We start from the raw sequence: 6,291 nt of genomic DNA, 5'->3' as shown, positions 1-6,291 counted from the left end.
GCTGCTTCCAAGAAAAGTTTGGATGATTCCGCCATCCTGGATTATATGTATTGGAAAATGGGTCATTACCCGGTCTGGGCTGTGTTTGAGCAGCATTGATGTGTTCTTGCTCGAGTTCGGAGAATTGAGGTGCTGAAGGGCACTCATGAATAGGGTGGGATGGGCTAGAACAGATAGCACACACTTGTGCTTGGGAAGAACTAACGACATGTCCTCCTATCATCAGTTGGTCAATCTTATGGGACAATGCATCTACCTTGTTAGACAGGTCCATAAAATGACTTATTTCACAAATGGTCCCTTTTCTTTGAGAACTCGGGGGTGCTTGACGAGAACAAGAAGCATAGTGGAGAGAGTTTTCAATGAGATTTTCAAATAATTCTCATGCTTTATGCTCATTTTTAAGCATGAAAGTTTTCCCACAAGAAGCATCAACCATCTGACGGTTTCGTTCAGACAATCCGTCATAAAAGTATTGCACTAATTGCTACTTGGGTATCTGATGATGCGGGCATTTATGGATTAGGTCTCGAAATCACTCCCAGGTTTCATGAAATTCTTCTCCCTCAGTTTGGGAGAAGCTTGTGATGGCATATCTAAACTGGTTCGTTCTTCCTATGGAAAAGTATTTTTTAAGAAATTCTTGTTGTATTTGATCCCAGGAACGAATCGAATCGGCTTCTAAAAATTTCAGCCATTGCTTGGCTCTGTCTTTAAGGGAGAAGGGGAATAATCTAAGTTTCAGAGCATCATCAGTGAAGTTTTGAATCTTGACAGTGGTGCAGATTTCAAGAAATTCATCTAGGTGTTTATATGGGTCTTCGTTGGTGAGCCCGTAAAAAGATGGGAGCATTTGGATCATACTAGACTTTATTTCATATTGTACAGCTGCTACTTCAGGTAATCGAATGCAAGATGGAGCAGTATAAATGGTGAGAGTAAAGTACTCCCTCAAGAGTTTGGGTTGTTCTTCAGCCATCTCGACAGATGGAGCAGATCCTATGGTTCTATAGGTGCGGATTTCAGCTCGAAGGACCCTAATAGAACGGTCTATCTCACAATCAAAAGGTACTAATTCAGAAGATCTGTTACGACACCCTAGCATACACTAATACTCTTCTAGTTAGTCAAGTACAGTCAAGCATGCACTAAGAAGAAAAACACATCAAATTCTTGTGTTTACCCTAAAATCACTAGACAGCTCCTAACTGGTTTGAAGAGTGCACCTAAGCCTCCAATCTGGTCTAATGAACTGAGTTGACCAGGTAAACTCCCAGGTAAGTGGGGGGGTCACGATGCGTTCGCAAAGGTCCCATTTAAAAACCACTTGCCTTGAACAGATGAAATGTTTTTCTTATAGGGACAAAGCTTGCATAGACATCAACTGAGCCATAGAGCGAAATTGGTGCAACTTTCGGTGATCTTCGTCCTATTGAGCTCGAATGTCCCTAGGGGCCAATGTCTAATTGATTTTAATTAACGTGATGGCTATGTGAGAATTGATTCACCTAATTTGGGCAAGAATCTGGTGATGAAATCCAGTTCTTATCTTGTTGGGGTGATTGCCCTTACTATGTGCGGATTAATTGGTGTATGTGTATCAAGCATGCATTCACACTTTTACTGAAATTAAAATCAAACAATCACCACAAAATTTCAAGCAAACTGGGAATCAATTTAAATAAGAAATATTTAGAGGTTACCAAAGAGAATTTCTCCAGCAATTTTTTTTTTATTTTTAGACAAACCTCTACAGCATTCCTTTTTCAGCAGTTCCCTTTTTGATCGTCTCAAATTTCCTCTTTGATTCCTGATCAAATAATACCAAAAAAAAAATCAAAAATTAGTAAGAGAGAAAAAGGAGATAAGTAAAGTAACAAAAATAGAAAATATTTTTATTTTATTTTAGATATATATATTTTGAAAGTTTTTTTTCTTTTTTTTAATGAAAAGAAAAATAACTATACTAGCAATCCCCGGCAACGGCGCCAAAAATTGATAGTCAACTTTAAAGACCATGCAATAGCACGTATCTAGTAGGATAGTGATTACGGGTATTGATCCACAGAAATTGGGGTACAGTTGTTTTTCTTTTAAAAAAAATATTTGAAAAAAGAAATTTGTGAAGACTATTAAACTAAATAATTTAATAAGAAATGCAATTAAAATGATATCAGTTTGGAAAAAACCTAGGGCAAGGAATTCACCACTAACATCGGACAAGGGTTATTTGTATTTTAATTTATTCTTGGATTAACATGCAAATTGGCTGCAAGCCTAATAAGCATTCAAATAAATTTTCACAAAAGTAATTTAGGAACATCCATCTTCGGTTGGCATGAAATGTCTACCCTAAACTAATGTGGCAGGACACTGCATCTTCCTAAGCATGGCTGATCTTTATACTTACTTCGTGATCATGAAAGCAGTTGTACGAACATCATATTTAAAGTCACAGAGATTAAATATGAGATGCAGAAAAAATATTCATTTAAGAGTAAGAGAATTCATACAACTCCAAGAATATAAAATTAAATACATAAAATCCGTATCCCTTTGTTAGGGCTGCATCCAGCCCTGGAGAGGAGATCAGCCTTCCATGGAGAATTGAACAGCCGCAGCAGTGGAGAAGGCTTCCATCGCGACTAGCTTTTCTTCCTTTCTTCCTCTAGCGACTCCCATCGAAAACTTCCTCTCAGCACTTCATTAATTTTTGGCTTCCATCGCGACTAGCTTTTCTTCCTTTCTTCCTCTAGCGACTCCCATCGAAAACTTCCTCTCAGCACTTAATTAATTTTTTTCCTTGGGAGATCATTCCCAAAGTACCCAAACTCTTCTCCCTCTCATCTGTTTCCCGTGGGACTTCCCAAATAAAAGAACTAAAGATGGGATCGGATGAGAAAGAATGAGACTAGAGATGGGCACTGGGCCGGGCCGCCCACGGCCCGGCACGGCACGGCACGAAGTGGGCCGTGCCTGGCACGGCCCGCAAGCTACAGTGCCGGGCCGTGCCTGGCACGGCCCCTTTGATAGGGCCGTGCTGGGCTAGAGGGTCCTGGCCAGCGGGCCGTGCTCGGCCCGATAAAAATTAATGCTTCATAAATTTTTTTAATAAATTAATAAATATTGAACACTAAGAAATCTTGATTTATGAATATAAAGCCACCTTAATGGTGGGGGGTTTGGCATAGACCCCTACCAGTTTATTAATTTAAATCAAAATGGTACATGAAGGGAGGTTTGGACCTTGGTCTGACCTCTAGAATACAATAAGAAACTAAGAAAGGGCCGAGGTTTGGACCTTGGTCTGACCTCCAGAATACAATAAAAATGTACAATTATAAAAAATTAAGAAATCTTACTAATCATCAGTGATTCAGTGAATCAGTATTCACTCTTCAGTCTTCAGTCTTCAGTCTTCAGTCTTCAGTAGTGTTTGTATCATCATCATCAGAGGATGTTGTATTATGTCCACCTTTATCTTGAAGTCTTGCCTCAGCATCCAGCCAATCCTTGAAGCAGAGAAGCATCTCCACCGTTTCGCCCGTCATCCTACTTCTCTTTTCGTCAAGAACACGCCGACCTGCACTAAAAGCGGATTCCGATGCTACCGTGGACATCGGCACAGCTAAAATATCGCGTGCAATTGCAGACATAACAGGATATTGATTTCTAACACTCTTCCACCAAGATAATACATCAAGATTCTCTATTTGATTTTCATCATATGCAGAATGAAGATCATTTCGTAAATAAAATTCTAGTTCACTACTTAAAGATGAAGAAGATGAAGAGGAACTTGAAGCATGTGTGTGTCTTCTCTGTGCAATGAATGAAAAAATAGATGACGAACGAGAACTACTAGAAGGAGGAATAGAGGTTTGTATTTGTGTTCTAGATCCACGAATTTTTTCATCATATATAGCATAAATATCATAAAGAAGTTGTCTTACCTCATCTTTAGCAGATTCAGCATCTTGATTCATATTTTCAGAGTATGCATCAAGTAAAATTAGCACGCCATTTAATTTAACTCTAGGATCAAATACAGCAGCTAAGTTATGCATAGGACATATCCTGTCCCAATACTCATTCCATTTAGATTCCATTAATTCAATAATAGGCATTAAAACATCATCATATCTATGTTCTGCAAATTTTTGACTAATTATATATGCTTGTTGTAAAAATGAACATGAAGTAGGGTAATAAATACCAGAAAGAACATTGGTAGCATTATAAAAACTAAGCAAAAAATCTTCCAAAATTTTTCCTTTATTCCAATCAGTTTCAGTCAATGTAAATCCTAATCCACGATTATTAATATATGCACTTAATAAATTTTTATATGGGTATGCATCATGTATCATGCTATATGTGGAGTTCCAACGAGTAATTACATCAAGTTTAAATTTTTTAAAACGTTTACCATGATTTATGCATAATTCCTTAAATTCTTGAAGTCTTGATCTAGAAGCATGAATAAAAGAAACTGCATTTCTAATTTTTGAAATCACATCTTGAATCATGCCCATGCCAGCTTGAACAGAAAGATTTAAGATATGACATGCACATCTAATATGCAGTAAATTTCCATCTAATATGGGATGCAATGAGTCTTTTAATAATACAACAGCAGAATTATTATTAGATGCATTATCAAAAATAATAGACATAATTTTTTCATTAATATTATATGAACATGCAGTTTGATAAATTATATTTGAAATTTGTTGCCCAGAATGTGGAAAATCAAAAGCACGAAAAGCAAGAATACGTTTATTTAATTGCCAATCATTATCAATATAATGAGCAGTAATGGCAATAAAACAATTACTACCTACAAATGCTGACCAAATATCAGAAGTTAATGAAATTTTTACATTTAAAGTAGAAAGTATTTCAATTAAATTTTGTTTCATTGCTAAAAAATTGGTCATAGCTACTCTTCTAAATGTACGCCTACTAGTTCTTTTGTAAGCAGGTTGTAGGTTTAATTGAACATATTCTTCAAAATTAAAAGATTCACATAAACTAAAAGGTAATTCATCCTTAACTATCCATTTTACAAGTGCTTTTCTTTGATTTTCATGATTATATGCAAAATTACCTACAAGTAATCCCCCTTGTATATTAAGGCTACTTTGAGTTTGAGCATGAGAATCATGCATCCTATGACTCTCTTGATGTCTTTTTAAATGCCCTGTTCCCCCACTACTACTACAACTATAAAGTTTGGCACATTTTTTACATCTAGCTTTTCAGACTCCCTCAACCATAACTCTATCAAATTCATTCCATACAGTACTAGTCCTCTTACGAGAAGAGGTTTGACCTTCACTCGGTTCACCAGTTCTAGAGGAACTAGGAACAGGGGGTTGGGGATTAGTTTCTTCTCCCTCAGAAACAGGAATGCCAAACTGACTTTCCTCAAAAGATGACATATCTATGATTAATTCAAAAAATAAAAACTAACCGCAAGGAGAAATTGAGTAGAGGGTCGGAGGGCAGAGGCAGAGCCGAGATTCCGAGCTTCCTCTTGTGCTCTCAACAGAAGCGACCTTCTCTTCTCAACAGGAACCTCCTCTTGTGTAGCACTTGAACAAACTAAAAATTAAATTGCTAGAAGAGCACTTTAGAAGAGAGAAATAATAGCAGTAGAGAAGGAGAGAATGAGAGGTTTGGTGTGGTGAGAATGAGGGAGGAATGGGCTATTTATAGAAGCCCCAAAATTTTTTTCCCAAAATACCCCTCAATTCAGCCGTTATTGGACTGTTGGGAGGGGTAAAAGCGTCTTTTTCCCGAAAATAGCCGTTGGAAACGGCTATTTTCCTCCCCCTCTCCAGCCGTTACGGGCCGTGCCGGCACGGCCCGTTCGGAGCCGTTGCGGGCCGCCCGTTTGCGCCCGTTACGGGCCGTGCCTGGCACGGCCCGTGTCGTGCCGTGCCCGGCCCGGCCCACCAATAGAGGGGCTGGGGCCGGGCCGGGCTGCAGTTCCGTGCTGGACGGGCCGTGCCAGGCACGGCCCGTTTAGTCTTTGGGCCCGGGGGGCCTGGGCCGGGCCGGCCCGGCACGGCCCGTTGCCCAACTCTATTATGAGACCGAAGAGAAGAATGCCCTCTTTGTTTCATGCCTGGCCCTTTTATAGGCTGCATACCTCCTTCTCCTCTTCTTCATTTCATGTTGAGATAAGGACGGATCAGAGCATGATGAGGCTTGATCTCCGGACGCGTTGGAGTTGGATCACGGCTGAATGCTGAGATTTGAGCTTGAACGCATTGGATCCATCAC

At 39.2% G+C, this 6,291-nt stretch overlaps 1 non-coding gene across 1 annotated transcript; it reads left to right on the top strand.

Annotated features, from left to right (window-relative positions):
* The first annotated feature begins 497 nt into the window (after positions 1 to 497).
* Positions 498 to 603, top strand: LOC120112076. The gene has a single exon (XR_005513572.1). It is a non-coding gene; the product is annotated as a small nucleolar RNA R71 (small nucleolar RNA).
* Positions 604 to 6,291: the final 5,688 nt, after the last annotated feature.

This window comes from Phoenix dactylifera, chromosome 9 (genome assembly GCF_009389715.1).
Source record: "Phoenix dactylifera cultivar Barhee BC4 chromosome 9, palm_55x_up_171113_PBpolish2nd_filt_p, whole genome shotgun sequence".
Classification (NCBI taxonomy): domain Eukaryota; kingdom Viridiplantae; phylum Streptophyta; class Magnoliopsida; order Arecales; family Arecaceae; genus Phoenix; species Phoenix dactylifera.
The sequence above is the reverse complement of the archived record's forward strand: the minus strand, read 5'-3'. Positions and strand labels throughout refer to the sequence as shown.